At 43.0% G+C, this 22,316-nt stretch overlaps 1 protein-coding gene across 1 annotated transcript in view; it reads left to right on the top strand.

Moving 5' to 3' along the window:
- The first annotated feature begins 8,105 nt into the window (after nt 1–8,105).
- LOC140486911 (tumor necrosis factor receptor superfamily member 5-like) overlaps nt 8,106–22,316 on the top strand; it is a 102,560-nt gene continuing 88,349 nt past the window's right edge. The window contains exons 1-3 of the mRNA XM_072586043.1: nt 8,106–8,296; nt 9,699–9,944; nt 21,681–21,749. The gene's annotated coding sequence lies outside the window, so the exon portion shown is untranslated. The remainder of the gene's footprint in view (nt 8,297–9,698; nt 9,945–21,680; nt 21,750–22,316) is intronic.

Raw genomic sequence — 22,316 nt, 5'->3', positions numbered from 1 at the left:
CCTTGTCCCACTGGTAGGACAGACCCAGCAGAGTGGTGGTACAGTGGTATATAGGGAGTTCGCCTGGGAGTCCTCAACAGTAGCTCTTGGCCTGTTATCATCTAATATGGTCTGAACGGATATATAAAACTTCATGGAATGTGGCAACAGATAATGGACACATTAATTAAGGGTTAATTGGGTGAGATTTGACTGCATAAATATCAAGGGAATTAGGAATCATTTGGGGTCAGTTTGATGGAGCATGGTTAACACAAATAAAAGTGTGGAGTTGGACTCAGTTTAAATGGAATTATCTTCTTGTGCATCACAGGACTCCATGAAGTCTCATGGCATCATGTAAAATGTGGAGAAGGAAGCCTATTGCTCATTAGCACGTACTGTTCCCCATGCCCAGTTGAAGAATCAGTCCCCTTCCAAGTTGAATACCACTTGGAAGGAGGGCTGAAGGTGACAGAACATATCCAGGCTGGGAGACTTCAAAGATCATCACCAAGCATGTCTCCATAGCACCACTACTGATTGAGCTGGTCAAACCCTAAAGGACGTGGCTGCTAGACCAGTTCTGCAACAGATGGTAAAAAAACCAACAGAAGAGAAAAACCAACTTGATTGCATCCGAACCTGTCAGAAATGTATCTGTCCATAACAGCATGGGTAGAAGTGGGCACCAGGAGCAGAACCTGACATACCTAAAGCTGAGGTGACAATATGGTCAACCTACAACTCAGGTCTATACATGTGTGTTAAATAGCAGAAACAACAAGTGATTGGCAGAGCTAAGCAATTCGACAGCGATGCATCAGATCGCAGCTCTGCAGTCATACCGCATTTAGCTGTGGGTGGTGGTGGACAATTAAACAATTCACAGGAGAAGAAGGCTCCACACAAATCCCCATCCTCAGTAATAGTGGAACCCTGCACATCAATGCAAATGATAAGATTGAAGCATTTGCTTTATCTTCAGCAGAAGTCTCTTTTCAGATCCCTATTTTGGCTGCCAATTGCCACAGGAAATACAGTAGCGCCTTGACATACAAACGACCCCGTTCACGAACAAATCAGTTTATGAACAGGATTGTACGTAAAATTTAATCCTGTTTAGCAAAGAGATTGCTCACCTTTCTGTTTGCTGTTATGAACAGATCAGATCCTAGACCGAAATTTGGCTTGATAGATCATATTTATGTTTTGATTTGGTTTTAACAAAGTCTTTCACTGACACAGAAGTCTGCAATATTGCAAATTTTATTTTAACCGTAAAACAAGTTTGTTAAGCAAAACAATTGAAAATAAAGTAGAATAAACCAATCTATTTCCTTATAACACAAATTCAACACATGGTAAACTTATAATCTCATTAATCCCAAAACATTCCTTTACAAGTTTCAAGTAAAAACAATATCTCTTGAAAGTGCCCAATAGCAACTGTTACACGTACTCACACCAGAATCCATTTCTCTAACATCTTTAAGATCAATGTGATTTTATCTCCTCATCTGAAACCTCTGATAGCTTATTCTTGGAATGTAGGGGACTCATAACCCCACCCCGAATGAAGTCAGAAGTCACCTGATGAAGAAGCAGAGCTCAGAAGCTTTGTGATTTCAAATAAACCTATTGGACTATAACCTGGTGCCATATGACTCTGACTTTGTCCATCCCAGTCCAACACTGGCATCTCCACATCTTGACTCCCTGAAATGGGTTTAGGCAGCCACTCAGTTCAAGGGCAGTTCAGGATGGATGACAAACACTGGCCCTGCTGGTGACACCCACATCCCATCAAAGAATTTTAAAAAGGGATTAAATGGAACAGCTACAAAGAAATGTAGTTGGAGTGCCAGGGCTCTAGAAATTCTCCGGCATGTCTTTGCTTAGCTTGTCCCAGGATCGATGTGTTGTCCCAGTCAAAATGGTGGGTCTTTTTCCTCTGTGTAGGGCTACGAGGGAGAGAGGGTTGTGTCTTTTTGTGGAGAGCTGGTGTTCGTGTATCCTGGTGACTAACTTTCTTCCTGTTTGTCCTACGTAGTGTTTGAGCAGTCCTTGCATGGAATTTTGTAGACGACGTTGGTTTTGTCCATGGGTTGTGCTGGGTCTTTTAAGTTTGTTAGTTTTTGTTTGAGAGTGTTGGTGGGTTTGTGTGCTACTAGGATTCCGAGAGGTCTTAGTAGTCTGGCTGTCACACAGGAAAAAAAAACCCACCATTTCGAATGGGATAATACATCTATCCTGGGACAGGCTAAGCAACGGAGGAGAAAGTGAGGACTGCAGATGCTGGAGATCAGAGCTGAAAAATGTATTGCTGGAAAAGCGCAGCAGGTCAGGCAGCATCCAAGGAGCAGGAGAATTGACGTTCCTGAAGAAGGGCTTATGCCCGAAATGTCGATTCTCCTGCTCCTTGGATGCTGCCTGACCTGCTGCGCTTTTCCAGCAACACATTTTTCAGCACAGGCTAAGCAAAGACATGCCAGAGAATTCCTAGAGGCCTGGCACTCCAACCACAACGCCATAAACAAACACACAGATCTGGATACCATCTATCAACCCCTCAGAAAACAAACAGGAAATGACATCACCACAAACCCCAGGAACCCCATCCAGGACAAACACATAAATAGAAAGCGGGAGACAACAGCTTCGCTTCACTTGGAGATCGCCACTGATGATGTTACCTAGCCAGGTAATGAAACGTCTGGATATTAAACCTACAGCTCAGCGAGCAAACCTACACCCTAAACCTCAACCTGAGCTACAAACCTTCACAAACCTTGCAAAAATGTTCAAGGTTAGTTTGAATACCAAATTACTGTCTTATGATTCAAATCATGAAAAATCCATTGTTTTTTTCTTTTTTTCTAAATGCAAGCAACACAGTAAAGCATCAGTTCAAGTTCAGTGTCAAAAAAAACTAAAAGCCATTTTGTTATGTTATTTTAAATTGAAAAGCCATTTTGTGGTTAATAAAAATCTACATTACTGACAACAGCCTAAATTCAAATTTTAGATCCTCACCAGTTTTGGTATTAGCCCCCATGTGCATGAGGAGGACATTGCAGGGTCGATAGGGCTGTTTCTGCTGTTGGCAAATAAAGGAAAATTCAGACACAGATGTAGTTCTCCAATCTGGGGAGAAACAAACATCAAGTGAAAATTCAGAGCAAGTGGCAGCCAGGAGACAGTCACTGAAGCTTCCAACTCTGTTGAGACCCCAACAGCTTCTGATGCCTTTAAAACCAATATCTAGGAATTCCAATCTGAGAGCTGGTCACAGGCTGCTTTAAAAAAACCCAAGGCTTCCCAAGCAGTTTACTCAAGTGGCTTTCTCTAGCCAGCTCATCGCCTCTCATTAAATCTCTCTTTTAAAGGAAAGCAAGATTAAATAACCTCTTAAAGTTACAGCATTGTCACAGTGACACGTTTCTACTAATGAACAGCCATCACCCTAAACCTATATTCGCCACAGGTCACAATGGGTATATTTCCAAAACACATTCAGGAAAGCTGAAACATTTTAACCAGGCAGTGGTTCCATCCTATTTACTGTATCTTGGATCTCGATCTCGGGTTTTAATTTAGCAACTGATGCAGTATTCAGTTCAAGAGCACATACTGAGTTATTTTTCTTAATAGCTCCTGAACTTACACAGCCCTAAATCCGTTTAATGTGCCAGGAACAATGGTGATTTTTTTTTGGAACCCACTTAGCTGAATATTCCTTTGCTAACAGGTTTAAAATTATTTCCTCTCCTTTCCAACTTTCCCTCTTCCCCCCACACACCACAGCCCTCTTTCCTCTCTCCCTTGAAGTCTGCCTGATCTCTCCCTAAACCACTCTGAAATCACCTCCTTCTCTTACTCCTGTCCTCTTCTGGCAGAAGCCCCACTTCCCAAAGCTGTGCTGGCACAAAGACTCACATCTCAACCAATGTTACATCGAGGCAGACCCCCAGGGTTCTGAGTTTTAGCAATCGTGACTTTATCATTCACTTCATGAAAGTTTTGGTTGCAGCTCCATTAATAGAAATTCACAGCATCTCAACAAAACACCCTTTCCCCATGTCCTTCAGAACCCACACCTTCCCACTTGGTAACACTGCAGTGTCAACATTTCAAATTTCTTTCAAATTGATAAAAGCTGGTAAATGAAGAATCACTCTCTCCATAGATGCTTCCAGACCTGATGAGTTTGTCTAGGACTTTGGAGACTGGAAGACTGAAATAAAATCAAAGTATTTTGCTTTCATCAGATGGTGATCGATTTTCTTTTTTTAAATCTGAACAGCATGGAAACAGGCCAGAAAAGTTCACACCAACCCTCCAAAGAGCATCACCCACGCCACCCCTCAATCCTGCATCTCCCATGGCCAATGCAACTAGCCTGCTCAGCCCTGGACACTACGGGCAATTTAGCATGGCCAAACCCACTGTATAGTTTCAGAGTTTTCCATGGATTCATGCAGTTTCTAAGCAGAGTTACATTTTATTTTGCTCAAAAACTGCATGAATCTAAGTTAAACTCTGTATAGTTTTACAGAGGGTTTGTCAGTCTGGCATAGCATTGGGACACAGACAGACTTCACACCTATTGGTTAAAAAGCTGAACTGTCTTGAGAATGTAATTTAAAAGGAGTTCTGGCATTTACAGATCAAAGAACAGAAACCAGCATATCCCATTGTATACGATGAAAGTTTTAATCTAAAATTGTTTACTGTATCACATCTCCATGACACTGGACTCCTTTGGCTATACATCGTGATCTCCAAGATCTTAACCTCCACAACCACCTGAGGAAGGAGCAGCGCTCCGAAATCTAGTGCTTCCAATTAAACCTTTTGGACTATAACCTGGTGTTGTATGATTTTTAAGTTTGTCCAACACAGGCATCTCCAAGTCATGCCTCTCAGAGAAGAAATTCTTCCTCATTTCAATTTTAAATTGACGCCCCTTTATTCTGAACCATGAGGGGAAACATCCGGGTGCTCCGGTTTCCTCCCACAGTCCAAAGATGTGCAGGCCAGGTGAACTGGCCATGCTAAATTGCCCATAGTGTTAGGTAAGGGGTAAATGTAGATGTAGGGGTATGGGTGGGTTACGCTTCGGCAGGGCGGTGTGGACTTGTTGGGCCGAAGGGCCTGTTTCCACACTGTAAGTAATCTAATCTAATCTAATCCTTTCAGCTACCGCAGTTAGGTGGTAGTGTGGGGGTTAAAAAATAGGGGGGAAAAAACAGGAGATTCAGACATCCTGCTGACTCCTGGCTCTTGAGGGAGCTGGACCAGTGTGTGTGCACTGCAAGGACTCTCCTCCTTGACTGTGTTAGAGGGGAAGGGGACTGTCTCTGGACCAGCTGCCCCACATCCAGTGTGCTCGATTAAAAAAAACCCATCCTTTCAGCTTTACACTGTCAAGCGCTTGCGTTTCAATGAGAATACCTGTCATTGTTCAAAACTCCAATGAATTATCATTCGTCTAACTGAAATATCGATAAGCAACAGCTGAGGACGCTGCAGACTGATCAATGATCAAGCATTATTGATGAGAAATGTGCCCCCTGTCGGATGGTGCAGATATTGCAATGCACTTTGGCATTGTGACCAACGGGAGGCGCCATTAAGCTATTTCAACATTTCGGGTTTTGGGCGGAGACCTTCCTTCCTGCAATTGTTTCCGTTTTATGAGAAAAACAACTCGGGTCAGACAAAATAATGCAGAGATACATGAATCACAAGCGTTTACGTGTCACCCTGACAGTAGTTTCTTTTTCGGGTCAAATAATTTTGATGTTTGTTTCACTTATTGTTGAATGATTCGCGTTTCCGGGTTACAACAGAAACTGCGCCCTGACAACAGGGAGCTGATGCTAATATAAAATGTAATGTTATATCGTGGATATAAACACAGGCTTATTCCCACTTCACAGAAATGTGAGCAACCTATAAAAACATTCAGGCAGGCTAAATATCCACATATTTAGCTGAGGAGTCAGCAGAGCCCACTTACTGCGTCAGCCCCCTGTGCTCAGTCAGGCAGATGGTACACAGTGGTCTTTCCCCAAGGCGCCTTGGCGGCAGCTGTCCCAAGCTTCAGTGCGTCCCTCAGCACGTAGTCCTGGACCTTGGAATGTGCCAGTCTGCAACACTCAGTCGCTGCTGAAGACCAACAGGTTTTGGGCAGACCAAAGAGCGCCTTTCACCGAGTTGATGATCCTCCAGGCACAGCTGATGTCCATCTCGGTGTGCGTCCTGGCGAACAAACTGTAGAGCACGGAGTCCCGCGTCACGGAGCTGCTCGGGACGAACCTCGACAAACACCACTGCATTCATCTCCAGACTTCCTTTGTGTAGGCACATTCCAGAAGGAGATGTGTGACAGGTCTCGTTCCCCCCCCCCCCCCCCCGCAGCCTCTTTGAGGGCAGCGTGCGGTGTGGCAGAGAGTCCGGGCATACATAAAGGATCTCGCAGGCAGAGCCCTTCTCACCAACAGCCAAGCCACGTCTTGGTGCTTGTTGGAAAGTTCTGGCGATGAGGCATTCTGCCAAATTACTTTGACAGTCTGCTCAGGGAACCGCTCGATAGGATCCGCCCTCTCCTTTTCCCGAAGGGTCTCAAGGACACTACGTGCTGACCACTTCCTGATGGACTTGTGGTCAAAGGTGTTTGTTTTTCTTCATAAATTTCTCTACAAAGGACAGGTGAAAAAGAACAGTACAACTACTCGGAGCGTTCCGTGGCAGCGAGGCCAGGCCCATCCTTCGCAACACCGGGGACAGGTAGAACCTCAGTACGTAGTGACACTTGGTGTTTGCGTACTGGGGATCCACGCACAGCTTGATGCAGCTACACACAAAGGTGGCCATCAGCGTGAGGGTGGCATTTGGTGTGTTTTTCCCCCATTGCCCAGAGCGTGCTCATGCCCAAAACGTCGATTCTCCTGCTCCTTGGATGCTGCCTGACCTGCTGCGCTTTTCCAGCAACACATTTTCAGCTCTGATCTCCAGCATCTGCAGTCCTCACTTTCTCCTCACACCTGATGACCAGGTTTTACCCGCGAAGGAGAGCGACCGTAGCTTCCATCTGCCCAGATTCTGCCTCACTTTCTTGATATGCTCCTCCCAAGACTGTGCACACGCCCCAGCCCCTCCGAACCAAATACCCAGCACCTTCAGGTGGTCAGTCCTGACGGTGAAGGGGATGAAGGATTGGTCAACCCAGTTCCCAGAGAGCATGGCCTCGCTCTTGCTTCGGTTTACCTTGGCCCCCAAGGCCCGTTCGAATTGGTCACATATGCACAAGAGTCTGTGCACAGACGGCAGATCCGAGCAGAAAACGGCGACATCATCCATGTACAGGGAGGCCTTAACCTGCAGGCCCCTGCTGCCATGAATAGTCACCCCTCAGGCTCGCATCCTTCCTGATGGACTCGGCAAATGGCTCTATGCAGCACACAAACAAGGCAGGAGAGAGAGGGCAGCCCTGCCTGACTCCAGATCTGACTGGGAAGCTATCTGATTCCCACCCATTGACTGAGACTGCACTGACAATGTTGGTGTAGGAGCAGGAGCAGGAAAATCAACCTTTCGGGCAAAAGCCTTTCATCAGGAATACAGGCAGGGAGCTTGCAGAGTGGAGAAATAAATGAGAGGGGTGTGGGGGCAGGGAGAAAGTAGCATAGAGTACAATAGGTGAGTGGGGGTGGGGATGGAGGTGATAGGTCAGAGAGGATGGTGGAGTGGATAGGTGGGAGGGAAGATAGGCAGGTAGGACAGGTCATGAGGTCAGTGCTGAGCTGGAAGGTTAAAGATGGGGTGAGGTGGGGAAGGGGAAATGAAAACATTCAGTTAAAAGCTGAGCAAAGCTGTATTCAGTAGATACTGATCACACCCAATCCTGAACATCTGAACATAAGACAAAAACCACAAAAAGTACACCAGATCTCTCATGGGTGGGAAGTAGAAACGAACAAAGTATTTCCCTTCTGCTTCTACCTTGTAGTTTAAAAATACAGTAATAAATCCAGTTCCGACTCGACTCTCAACACATTCCAGCATCTGCAGTCATTGTTTTTACCTCAACAGATTCTGTCAGTCTGTCAAGAACGAAGTAGCGATTGGCTGCCTCCGACGATGGTGGAAGCAGATTTAATCAACGTTTTCATTAGAGAATTACACTGTTATCTGAAAATGAACAATGTGCAGGGTGATGGGACAGTCAAGCAGGAGGCTGGAAAAACAGCAATCGAGCAGTTTCAGGAGCTGGAGAAGCCACTTCTTTTTGTTATCCTGTTTTTATCAAGTAAGTAAATGTTCCTTTCAGTTACGGGGGAGGACAGGAGTCGTTAAGTGCTTTGTTAATATTAAGTGAATTGCTTACTCCGAGAGTCGGTGCAGACACGATGAGACCAATAGTTTCTTTCGCTGTTGTGGTAATTCTGATGTAGAGGTGCCGGTGTTGCACGGGGGTGGACAAAGTCAGAAGTCAGACAACACCAGGTTATAGTCCAACAAGTTTATTTGAAATCGTAAGCTTTCAAGAGTACAGCGCTTTATTCTGTGAACTGTAGTCCAGGAAGGCCCCCTGTCAATTCGATTTCCAGCCGTTTCTCTGTTGGTCATCATGTTCAGCCTTGTGCAGTGCTCACTGTTGATGGTTTGTTCTCTGTTCTGTCTTGAAGATCTTGAATTTCTCTGTGAGTGGGAGCAAGGCATGGAGAGGTCCCCAGATAGGTAAGTGCAGGAATAGAGAAAGATCTGGCTGTACTGAGTTTTTACTACAAGTTCATTTTCTCAGGCAGCTTGATGTTAAGGTTAAATAAGGGGAAATAGAGGCAGTTCTTATGGTTTTAAGTGGCTTCATAAACTGGAATTCCTTCTACACACACCCACTGTGCCCTGAGCAAACTGAATATCAGTCAGGTACCAAGGTTCAGTGCAGTGGGGTTGTCCCACTTACAGATCCTGGAAACAGATACAGGGAAGATGTTAGTGCTTTTAGAAAGGGGTTAGAGAGTGTGAGAGAGAAGAAGTGGGCAAGAGAGTGAAGTACAAAGAGAAAGTGAAAACATGGAATACACTTATGAATATCAGTATGAACGTTTGACCTCCACAACTACCTGATGAAGGAGCAGAGCTCCAAAAGCTTGTGCTTCCAATTAAACCTGTTGGACTATAACCTAGTGTTGTGTGATTTTCTTTTAAAGTATGAACTTTGTATTCCTCAATTTGTTCAATCAACCAAGATCTTTGTGTCCTTGTATGTTATGGTCTGCCTGTACTGCATACAAAACAAAACTTTCCACTGTATTTAGGTACATGCAACAATAATAAATTAACTGCAAAACAAGCGATTAGATTAGATTAGATTACTTACAGTGTGGCCCTTCGGCCAAACAAGTCCACACCGACCCACCAAAGCGTAACCCACCCAGACCCATTCCCCTATATTTACCCCTTCATCTAACACTACGGGCAATTTTAGCATGGTCAATTCGCCAGCGAGTGTGTAAATGACTGAAACAGTAAGCAAGTGTGAGGGAGACAGCAAGTGGATGGAGGTAGAGAGGGTGAGAAGGTGTCAATGAGAGATGTCCGTGTTAGAAATGAAGGTATTTTTCAAACAGAACCACTCCTGAGTTTATTTAATCTGGACAATACTCCTTGGAGATTATATTTAAGAGCTGGGTTCTTGCCCTTAACAGGCTTTGCACGTGACCCAATATACCGGCCACTACAGCGTACAGCTGGAACTGACAACCGGAAGCGGCAGAGACAGGCCACTATAAATGCTGGAGGAAACATCACAGAAGCGCTTCACAGGAGGGTCCCAAGCACTGAGGATGTCACCTAGATAGGGGACGAAACATTTGCAACACAAATTCCCAGCTCGGCGAACACAACCACAACAACGAGCACCCAAGCTACAAATCTTCTCCCAAACTTTGCACGTGAGTTATTCAATTGGAAACAACAGCAATTTACTGGTGGGGGGTTAATAGAAAAAAAGCACCAGGGATTTGGCAATGGGGGAGAACCCAGTTCAGTTATGTCTAAGAGCAGTTCTGGATACAGTATTTACGAAAGGAAAAATAGCTGTGCTTTTTGGGGCTTTAGTAGCACAATGGTAGTGTCCCTACCTCTAAATCATCAGTGGTGTGATGGGCAGTGCTGCCAGGGGACTTGGATTAACTGCAGAGTTGGGCTGAGAGGCGGCAAATGGAGTTTAATGCAGATAAATGTGAGGTGATTCACTTTGGGAAGAATAACAACAGGAAGGCCGAATATTGGGTCAATGGAAAGATTCTTGGTAGTGTGGATGTGCAGAGGGATCTTACGGATCTATGTACATTGATCCCGGAAAATTGCCACCTAGGCTGATAGTGCTGTTAAGGCATCCGATGTGTTAGGTTTTATTGGTAGAGGGATTGTGATCTGGTGATATCATGCTGCAACTGTACAAAATGCTAGTGCGATCTCACTTGGAATATTGTGTACAGTTCTGGTTGCCCCATTACAAGAAGGAAGTGGAAGCATTGGAAAAGGTGCAGAAGAAATTTATCAGAATGTTGCCTGGAGTGGAGGTCTTATGAGAAAAGGCTGTGAGCTTTGGGTCTGTTCTCATTGGAAAGAAGAAGACTAAGAGGGTACAAGTACAGTTCCATCATATAGTAACGGTCTTATTTTAAAATAAGGTTCATTTTGGAATCACCATGTTGAGCCACTTTGCACAAGTCTATAAAGGTCGTGCGTGACATTGTATGACACATCAGTGTCTATCTGCCTTTAGGTTGACCTGATCTCCTCCTCTTACACTTCTCAACCCAATAGTAATGACTCACCAATCATCTAATCTGAAACAACCCATAATGTGTAGGTTAATTCACCAGAATCAGTTTCTGATTTCCTTAATTCAAAAATTCCACCAACATTGCAACATTGCTCTCTCACTCACTCTTTCGCATTCCTTGGGACTGAATTCAAACAGGAAGACTTCCTGAGGAAACTGGGAATTTAGCCCAGTTCTCCCTAAGACCAAGAAGGACCCTTGTTTGTTGAGAGCAGGAATGGATCCTGTAGTCAGCTTCTTGAGAATCCTCCAGCCCTCACCTGAGGCCAAATAAAAGAAAAGGCAATTGATCCCAGAAGTACTGAAACTACAGCTTTGTGCCCACAGGTTTAAAGAAGTTACCGCCAGAGTGTTACACAAACTCACACACTCGTACCAAATCAACAGCTTTTCAGCCCAAAAACCACATCTCCTTTTCAAAGTTTTGCCAATGTCATTTCATTTTCTATAAACTCTTGCAGAATACAGAGATTGTTACTGAGAATTTATTTCTCACTTCAACTCAAAGCTGTATTGTGAAGTTCTTGACCTTTGTCAGTATACAAAGTGAAAACAGAAACTTGACTCCACATTGGAAACCCCCTAATCAAATTAATCATAAGATACTTCTCTGTGACTGCGGCTAAGTACTGCTTTCTGAACTGTGTCAGTTCACTTCCACTCAGGCAAGTTGAACATTCTCACTCTCTGACTTTATGACTGCACTTCTTTTAAAGATATAAAGGAAACTTTTGTGTGCAACTGTTTTGAAGTCTGTTTTGCCAAAATTGCCTCTCATTTCTAAACTAAACAGAAAAGTAAGATGGTTATCACAGATACTGGTTAAACCTGCTTTAGAGACTTTTTGATATCCAGCTTGTACTCTATTTCTGAATGGTTGGTTAGCTCAGTTGGCTGGGTGACTTGCTTGAGTTTTAGAGTGACACAAGCCTATTATCAGTTCAATCCGTGTACTGGATGAGATCATCATGAAGGTCCTGCTTTCTCAGTGTTGTCCTTTGTCTGAAGCACAATGACTTTCAGGTTAAACTCATCAGCTCTCTCTCCCTTGTTCCACCCCCCCCCCCCCCCCCACACTTTTTCTCTCTCACAAGAGTGTGGGTCCATTGTGACTTATTTTTAAAGTTTATCTCTGAAATCTGTCAGTGACCCTTGTGTTTACAAAGAAACCAGTTTAAAAACCCAATGGACAAAACTCACTTAATACAGAACAAATTATAACTTTTTTTTATTTCAAAAATATACTTTATTCATAAAATGATTTGATGGTCTGTACATTTGATCATGCCATACATATGTCCACATTTACAAACACAGATTCGAATTTATCCTTGTCATATACAGGCCTGTGCATTTTTCAGTCTTGTACATATATTTGGCTGAGGCATCAGCAGAGCCCAAAAAAACATCCGCATGGGCCCCCTGTTCTTCTTTAGGCAGGCCGATCTTACACGGTGGTCTTTCCCCACCGCGCCTTGGCGGCAGCTGCCCCAACCTTCAGCGCGTCCCTCAACACGTAGTCTTGGACCTTGGAATGTGCCAGTCTACAACACTCGGTCGGGGTCAACTCCTTCAGCTGGAAGATCAACAGGTTTCGGACCGCCCAGAGAGCGTCCTTCACCGAGTTGATGATCCTCCAGGCGCAGTTAATGTTCGTCTCGGTGTGAGTCCCGGGCAACAGGCCGTAGAGCACGGAGTCCCGCGTCACGGCGCTGCTCGGGACGAACCTCGACAAACACCACTGCATTCCTCTCCAGACTTCCTCTGCATAGGCACATTCCAGAAGGAGGTGTGTGACAGTCTCGTCCCCCCCGCAGCCACTTCGAGGGCAGCGTGCGGTGCGGCAGAGAGTCCGGGCGTGCATAAAGGATCTCACAGGCAGAGCCCTTCTCACCACCAGCCAAGCCACGTCTTGGTGCTTGTTGGAAAGTTCTGGCGATGAGGCATTCTGCTAAATGGCTTTGACAGTCTGCTCAGGGAACCACTCGACAGGATCCGCCCTCTCCTTTTCCCGAAGGGTCTCAAGGACGCTACGTGCTGACCACTTCCTGATGGACTTGTGGCCAAAGGTGTTTTTCCTCAAATTTCTCCACGAAGGACAGGTGATACGGAACGGTCCAACTACTCGGTACAAAACAAATGATATCACCATTTTCATACAAACTGACCTTTGTAAAATGAAGTAGTACAGTCAGTATCTGATATATTACATACTCTTGTGGAACCTCCTATTCATTGGAGTTAAAGTAAATGAGATTATGAACATTAAGCAAAACTAAAATTTGCATAAATTATGTTTCTGGATGTGTTTTACAGCTGTGAACAAAGATCTGACCAATTAGTTGCAGATCACTTTGCATAGCAAACGTTTAGTGATTCAATGACAGTATATTTGCATTCAGAGCACAGACATTGTTACAAGAAAATCATCCCCGCCTTATTAATTCCCCATCTCAGGTACGTCATGGGGTTTTGTGATTGGTAGGCCCAGTTTCTTCACAAGGTGTCACCCCAGACTCTACCACGCATCTCCCTGTCCTCCAGTCCAGCCCCACACTGAGTGGGAGGCCTGCGAGAATAGTTCCTCCCACATCATTGGAAAATAATTCATCACTTGAATGGGGAATTCCAGGCAGAGCGACAAGCTAAACATATTTTGAAATAACACCAGGTGAAGCAATAGAAAGATGCTTAGGGCATGTTGTCCAGGGAGAACTAAAAGAAATGGGAATAAAAACGTATTAAAACCCCACTGAGCAGAACCAGATGCAGTTTTGGGTTTCACACCAATTAGATCCTTATCTCCAGCTGAGCAGGATGGAGTTACATGAAGACTGATATCTCACATTAGAGGGCAGAAAATGTGACTTTTGAGGACAACTTCTTGATCAATTGTACAGCACATTCCTGGTTTGGGGAGAATGGCAGTAACCATCCAACTGCAATGGTTAAATCACAGACATTGGGGATGGGAATACAATTTCTCCTCTTTCAGACCACTTTTCCACTCCAGAGTTGTGGGTGCTGAGGTGGCTAAACAGTAAAATACTGGATCTACACCTGTCACAAATGCTTGAAATGATTGGCACCTTCCTGGTTGCTGCTTCTCCAGTTTCAGCAGTCAAGAGCATGAAGTTCCCATAGGACAGTGGGGATATTGCATTTTGCCCAGAGTACTTGGAGGACAGAAAGGCTAACACACCCCAGAATATCTTCATAAACAGAAAGTCGAAAGTTTGTTTTCTTCTCTTGCCCTTTTTCCTAAATTATTCAAGTTTGTTAATTGACACAAACAGATGAAAATAAATCTCTGGATAGAAAAGATGTAAAGAGTCTATGAGGAAACCGTTGTTACAGCATATCCAATATTACTGAACCTTGACTGGCTTTGGAAGATATTTGCTCAATCTTGGAGGTTCAATAGTTCAAACACAATTCAAAACTAACTGTCATCAATTTGAATATTCTGAGAGCACTGTTTCAATTCACTGTTGTGCCCTTGTTAGATTCAGGCACTTGGACATCAATTCAAAAAGATTCCATGAAATCCCACTTGTTGCTAACAAGCAGCACCCATCTGTCATGGGAGATTATAGACCGTGCCTCGGGTATATATCACTTCTCTATTGTGGGTGTAGAGGACGATCCATAAGAGGATGACACTCCCACAGCTGGGACAGACAAACAGAGACTACCACAATGAATGCTTTTGTTTTCTTCTGCCTGAAGGATTAAGATTAGATTACTTACAGCGTGGAAACAGGTCCTTCGGCCCAACAAGTCCACACCGAAGCGCAACCCTCCCAGACCCATTTCCCTACATTTACCCCTGCACCTAACACTACAGGCAATTTAAGCATGGCCAATTCACCTGACCTGCACATTTTTGGACTGTGGGAGGAAACTGGAGCACCCAGAGGAAACCCACGCAGACACGGGGGGAATGTGCAAACTCCACACAGACAGTCGCCTGAGGCAGGAATTGAACCTGGGTCTCTGGCGCTGTGAGGCAGCAGTGCTAACCACTGTGTCACCGTGCCACTCAAATGAATCACAACATATAATTTACAAATCAAAGGTGAAACAGAAAATAATAAAAAAGATTTAAGTGAATCATGTCTAAATATAAATTACTGTTCATTATAGAATATTGACTGAAATGAAGAACATTAATTTCCACTGATTCTAGAAAAATCCCCATCAATTTTGATGAAGACCCATATAGAGTCATACAGCACAGAAACAGACCCTTCAGTCAAATCTGTCCACACCAACCATGTTACCAAACTAAACTAGTCCCATCTACCTGCGTTTGGGCCATATACCCCAAACCTCTGATGAAGAGTCATCTAGACGCAAAACATTTGCTTGCTCTCTCTCTCTCTCCATGGATGCTGTCTGACCCACAGTGATCTCCAGCATTTGTTTTCTGTACAGATTCCAGCATCTGCAGTAATTTATCCCCCTAAACCCTAAATCATTTGTACTTATCCAAATGTCTTTTAAATGTTGTAACTGTACCTGGATCCACCACTTCCTCTGACAGTTCATTCCAGACACACATCACTGTTTAAAAAAAAAGTTGTCTCTCATGTCCTGTTTAATCTTTATCCTCTCACTTGAAAAGTATGCCTCCTACTTTTGATATCTGCCACACCCCACCACCTCCAGGGAAAAGACCCTTTGCTATTCACGTTATCTATGCCCTCATGATTTTCTAAACCTCTGTAAGGTCATCCCTCAACCTCCTACAATCCAGTGAAAGAAGTCCCAGCCATTTCTATAACTCGAACCCTCCATCTGCTGGCAATATCCTGCTAAATCTTTTCTGAACTCTTTCCAATTTAATAAATCCTATAGCAGGGCAACCACACTGGAGACTGATAGCTCACAATGTCCAAGGAGAGTTGGAAAATTGGATCCAGAATTGGTCGAGTGGCAGGAAGCAGGGGTTAATGGTTGGGGATATTTTTGTGACTGGAAGCCTTTTGTCTAGTGGTGTTTCACGGGAATCAGTGTTGAGGCAGTTGCTGTTTACAATATATATATAAATGATTTAGATTTGAATGTAGAAGGGTTGATTAGTTTGTGGACAATATGAATATTGGGTAGTGGCAAATAGTGAGGAGGGTAGCCTTTGATTACAGGAGGATATAGTTGCGCTGGTCAGATGGACTGATTAGTGACAAATTCAATTCAATCTAGATAAATGTGAAGTGATGCACTTGGGCAGGACAAACATGCAAGGGAATATATGATGAACAGTAGGATGCTGGGAAGCACCAAGAATCAGAGGAAGCTTCAGAGTCAAAAAGTGTGGTGCTGGAAAAACACAGCTGGTCAGGCAGCATCTGAGGAGCAGGAGAGTCAATGTTTTGAGCAAAAGCTCTTCTTCAGGAATGTCAGAAGACCTTATGCTCTTCAGAATCTGCTGTCTGATCGGCTGTGCTTTTCTAGCACCATGCTTTTTGACTCTGATCGCCAGTCTTCACATTCTCCTTTCAGAGGGAGCTTGGTGTGCACCAGTCTCTTAAAGGAGTGAAACAGGTAGATAAAATGGTTAAGAAGACATGGGATAGTTCGCTTTATTAGCTGAGATACAGAATTTAAAAGCAGGGGGGTAATGATGGAACTGTATTAAATGTCCATTTGGCCACAGCTACACTGTTATGGGCTATTCTGGAATCCACATTTTATGTGAGGGATGTGATAGCACTGGAGAAGAAATTCAACAAGTTGTTGCCGGGCTGGAAAGTTTCAGTTGTGGAGAGAGATTGGATAGGATTTTTTTTGCCTTGCAACAGAAAACATTGAGGAGGGAGGGGACATAATTGAGATATATCAAATTATGGGGCACATAGAAATTGTAAACATCGAGACCTTTCCCCTTTGGTGGAGGGATCTGTGGAAGGGGGCGCAGCTTTAAGGTAAAGGGCAGAAGATTTACAGGGGATGTGAGGAAAAGTGTTTCTCTCCAGATGATGATGGAAATCTGAAACACAATGCCTATAAGGGTGTGGAGGCTGAAACTCTCACAACACCCAAGGGCGGCACGGTGGCACAGTGGTTAGCACTGCTGCCTCACAGCGCCAGAGACCTGGGTTCAATTCCCACCTCAGGCAACTGTCTGTGTGGAGTTTGCACATTCTCCCCGTGTCTGCGTGGGTTTCCACCGGGTGTTCCGGTTTCCTCCCACAGTCCAAAGATGTGCAGGCCAGGTGAATTGGCCAATCTAAATTGCCCGTAGTGTTAGGTAAGGGGTAAATGTAGGGGTATGGGTGGGTTGCGCTTCGGCGGGGCGGTGTGGACTTGTTGGGCCGAAGGGCCTGTTTCCACTCTGTAAGTAATCTAATCTAATCTAACTGTTTAGATGAGCACTTGCAATGCCAAGGCTATAGGACAGGTTCTGGAAAATGGGATTAGAATTGTTACGTGGTTGTTTTTGACTGTCGTCCTGAGCAGAAGGGTTTTTTCTATGCTGTAAGACCTCTTCAACTCTATGACTGTAATTTCAGTCACTTCCAATGTATTTTCTTGCAGAAGTTTAGGACTTCCTTACAAAACAAAAGATACAAAAATGGTAAATACATCCAAAAACTAATTTTATTAATTTATTGACTCCCATGGTGCAGTTTCTGGGCAATGCAGATTAATGATGAGTCAGAATGAATGTCAGGGTCAGGTATGAGGAGAGACTGGAGATAGGCTGGATTGACAGCACAGAAAGCCAACTAGTACATGATAACTTTAGTAGAAATATCATGAAATTCCTCTTCGCACTATGTACAAATCATGGGACAATTACTAAAATAGAACAAGAGAATAAAACTCCAAAATGTTTTACATCATTCTTGCAAACCCATTTCCTTGATTCAGATCTCAGTCATCTGTTCCAAAGGCTCTTTATGTAAAATCTTGATCTGGTAACATTCAAAGTGCCTTGGGATGTTTCATTACCTTTGAGGTGTTATATAAATGCAAGTTCTTATTAAATCATTTAAGAAATAATATTATACACTTGGAGGAAGTTAAGAACAAGCAGCAAGAATCATCTGATCATCAGAACTGGCGGACTAATATGGCAATGCATGATGGGATTGGTATGCATCATAACCCCTTGGGAATCAAACATCTGTGTTTAAGTAAACAGGGCTGGCTGCACTGCTATTCCAGCAGGATTGAGCAAGAATTAAAAAGTACAGATTGCAACAGAAACTGTCCAAGTATGTATTCAGGCTGATTCGGGGTGGTGGGGGGGTCAAAGGCTGCAGTGAATGAACTTAGTACATTTTTACAAGGGCCTGGATTATCAGAGCACTCAGCTCAATGCTATGCAAGAGACAACTGTGTTCCTGTTCAAAATCCAGGAACTCAGTTTAAACAGTACTGTGCATGAATCTACACCTCAGGTCCTGCAGCAGTTCCGAAAACAGCTTATCTCATCACACCTTCTCCAGGGTAATTAAGGAGGCGCAATAAACGCTGCCTCACTAGCAATTCACACAACCACTGAACAAATATAAAAAACACTACTTCTCCACAGCGAATACTGTAGGAAATGTATTATCTTGTGAACAAATTATGGTGCGTCAATTGACCTTGAAAGAAGAAACTGGTGAAGGCTGCATTTTGAATTTGCTTAAAACAATCAACTACAGATGCTGGAAATCTAAAACAAAAACAGAAATCGCTGGAGAAACTCAGCATATCTGGCAGCATCTGTGGAGAGAAAGCAGAGTATCTTTAGTATCTTAGTTTTAAATCTTGCTCCCGAAAAGTTAGTGATTTGTTGCATCAGGAAACGAGCTAACAAAAAAAAAGTTCAACCTGATAATTATTCAGAAGTCACATGACATGAGGTTATAGTCCAACAGGTTTGTTTGAAATCACAAACATTCAAAGTGCTGCTCCAATAGCTTGTGATTTCAAATAAACCTGTTGGACTATAACCTGGTGTGGTGTGACTTCTGACTTTGTCCATCCTAGTCCAACACTGACATCTCCACATCACAGATGCATTATTAAGCAATCTAAGAAAAGACCAAATTCTGTCCTGATGGCTCCTCCACATCAAATTTAAGTACCAAACACTGTTTATTATGGAACTTCTTTTCACATTGGTTGACGTATACTCTGCGGTTAAAACTTGTAATACTTTGTAGAAGTACATTTGATCTTGTAAGAGAACACTGTTTGAGCTTACCAGGATCTCATTTTTCTTTCCCAACACAACTCTTAAGAGCCATACATCAGACTCTTCGGTCCCACCAGTCCATGCCAGCCATGTTCTCAAACTAAAAGAGTCCCACCTGCTTGCACTTCGCCCAAATCCCTCTAAATCTTTCCAATTCATGAGTTTATCCAAATGTGTTTTAACCATTCTAACTGTACCTGTATCCACCAGTTTCTCCGGCAGTTTGTTTCATATATGAACCATTTGCTGTGTCAAAAAATGTTGCCCCTCCTCCCTAGTTTGAATTCTCTAACCTGAGGGAAAAGACCCTGGTCATTCACCTTATCTATGCTCCTCATGATTTAACACATTTTAATAAGGTCACCCCTCACTCCACCATTGCAAATGAGAAAGTAATACATTGAAATGTCAATCTCTCCTAACAAAAACAGAAGTCCTGGAGAAACTCAGCAGGTCTGGCAGCATCCATGGAGAGAAACAGAAGATAACATTTTGAGTCCAGTATGACCCCTTTTCAGAATGTAATTGTTCACACTGTGCCTGATATGCTGTTCATGCAAGTAGGTTTGGAACTGGCTTCAGTAGGCCAATTTCTCCAATTTAAACCAGTTCATCCACCCCACTCCCAAATGCACATGCTCCTCCAAATTTAACATTTATCTTTTAGGCAGAGACTGACACTTAGCTAAGTAGGATGTCCCCAAGAAAAAAAACACTTGCATTCATATTCATGACCTCATTGCTGAAAAAGTAGCTTTGAAATGTTGTCACTGTTATAAGGCAGAAAGTGGGACATCGCTAAAAGGCAAGCTTCTACAATTTGAAATCTGTTAATTTTCCAATGTTGATTCAGCGATAAGTGTTGACCAGGACACGAGGCAGAACCTCTGAACTCCTCTTCAAAATGGTGATGGGACTTTTTACATCTATCAAAGGACAAAAGGTGCCTTGATGTATCTCATTCAATAATGAGATACAGCATAACCTCTGTACTGCATGGCAGGTTCAGCCTGAAGTTTTACAAAAATTTACTTTCATATAGAGATGAGAACTGAACCATGTTTGACGTGACAGAAGGTGTGCATTCTGCACCAGGCAAATGGAAACTTTACCTGAAATTCTACTGCTTTGTCAGCAGTTTGAGGTTGAGTTGCCAGACGTGACAGAGCCAGGATTACCAAACAATCCCACAAACCCACTCATGTCATGTCACAGATACAGTAAACAATGCAGTAAAATCACTGGACACAAAGTTAAAAGTTTGCATTAGGGAACAAACAATAAAAGCAGCGAAAAATGGCATGTGTGGCCAACAGTTCTGTGCCATAGTCAGACGACAAATATTCCATACCCTCACAATGGATGTACCTACTGAAAAGGATATCGGATTGGTGGCTCCCAAAGTTGAATGCCACCGATCCTTTGAAGGATAGACTGATTGCTGGGAAGTAGGGCTATTCCAAGGCCCAATCAGATCTCTTGAAATGCAATTCCCAAGCAGATCCTATCTTTTAAAAAGAAAAAAAGTCCGTGGAAGTAAAATAATTATTTAATGTTTTTCTCATAAACTATGTTCAAATATGAAATAGTCCCAAATGCAAGCTGTAAATATGTGGTATTTTTACACAAAATAACTATTCATTTGGAAGTTACATTTCCCTTGGAATTTTAATTTGTTTGAAGTTCCAGTCAACAAGTTACCAAGACTTTATTTCTGGTCCAGATTGAATTCCTGAGCTCAAATAAACTGTTATGTTGGTTCGATACGTTTGGATAGAGCTGTATGTTTGCAAAAGTGAACAGTCAACAGAAAGAAGTTTCCTTTAAATAACATTGTCACGGTGTTTCCCATGGGCAATAACTGTTGAAATGTAGATAAACGCAACAGTCAAGTTATACAGAGTACAGTCACAAAAATATAAATCGAATGATCCAATTAATTTGTTCACATGACATTGATGGGAAATTGAACGTACAAGTCTCTGACTCTGAACTTCAGAAGTGAGTCTTACTTACATTTCTGTTCAGCTGGGATGTAATCTGTCACAAGATGATTTTAAAAAACCAGACTATGTTCATTTCTCAACCTGTACTAAGAAGAAAAAAGAGGAAATAACCCCAATTCTTGTCAAGCACTTGAGATCCTGACACCACAATTCTAGATACTTCACAGGAATTAGACAAGCAAATTCATTTAAATCGACAGAACAATACTGGATATCAGTCACCTCCTGACAATAAGATGGGGATGTTGAGAGGAGAGGAACATGTCAGAACATTACAGGGATAAGCTTGTCAGACTTGGAGGACATTATTTCAATGATTGAGCTTGTGAGGGCGGTATTGGTCACAAACAGTCACTCTCCCGTTTCAGCCTCCATTAAAACTGGAAGTGAGCAGATTGGATGTGTGTTGGGGTTCAGGTTTGACAATTTAAAATGTTTCCATCTTTCCATCCACCACTCTGTCTTTGGGTTAAGATTCTTCTCAAAGGCTCCACTTTATACTTTCACTTAAATTACATCAGTATTGATTTCTCGTTTAGCTACATTTAGTTTCACCTTTTTCTTTTAAATTTATTCCGGTCACAAAAATTTAAAAGCCTACAATGCAAATCATTATAATCTCATTTCCAAATTACAGGTGCAACTCAGTTGAAGAGAACAGACACTGAATAACAGAGTTCTGGTTATGGACAGCTTGAAAGCCAAAGTAAGAAAGAAGTTTGGAATCTTGCATGGCTGTTTGATGTAATCCTGTTTAGTGTCAACCTTAACAGGGAGGAGTGGAGCTAGACCTGGGGACATTTATCCAAATGGAGCAGAATTTTTAATTTAATTGAATGATAATACTTGCACAAAAATTGTTATTTCCTGAAAAAACATTAATTCTGTATGGACTTTAGTGAATATGCTCAAATATTTATAAATATGATGGCTGCTGATTGGTCAAACGTTGGGTGTTAATGAGTAATGTAAAATCAAACTTTAGCCACTTATGTCATTGTCATAGAATGAAGAAGAGACAGATTGAAATTTTGTTCCTCATTTTAACTTTCTTTCTGCCTTTCCAAAACCATTAATTGTCAGCATTTTTTCATTTCATGAATTGCTGCAGTCATTTCCTCCTCCAAAGTCAACACTGCCAAAATATTAGATTAGATTAGTTTAGATTAGATTCCCTACAGTGTGGAAACAGGCCCTTCGGCCCAACAAGTCCACACCGACCCTCCAAAGAGCAACCCACCCAGACCCATTCCCCTACACCTAACACTACGGG

The sequence above is a fragment of the Chiloscyllium punctatum genome, chromosome 16 (assembly GCF_047496795.1).
Source record: "Chiloscyllium punctatum isolate Juve2018m chromosome 16, sChiPun1.3, whole genome shotgun sequence".
Classification (NCBI taxonomy): domain Eukaryota; kingdom Metazoa; phylum Chordata; class Chondrichthyes; order Orectolobiformes; family Hemiscylliidae; genus Chiloscyllium; species Chiloscyllium punctatum.
Note: the sequence above shows the minus strand (reverse complement) of the source record. Positions and strands in the feature narration are given on the sequence as shown.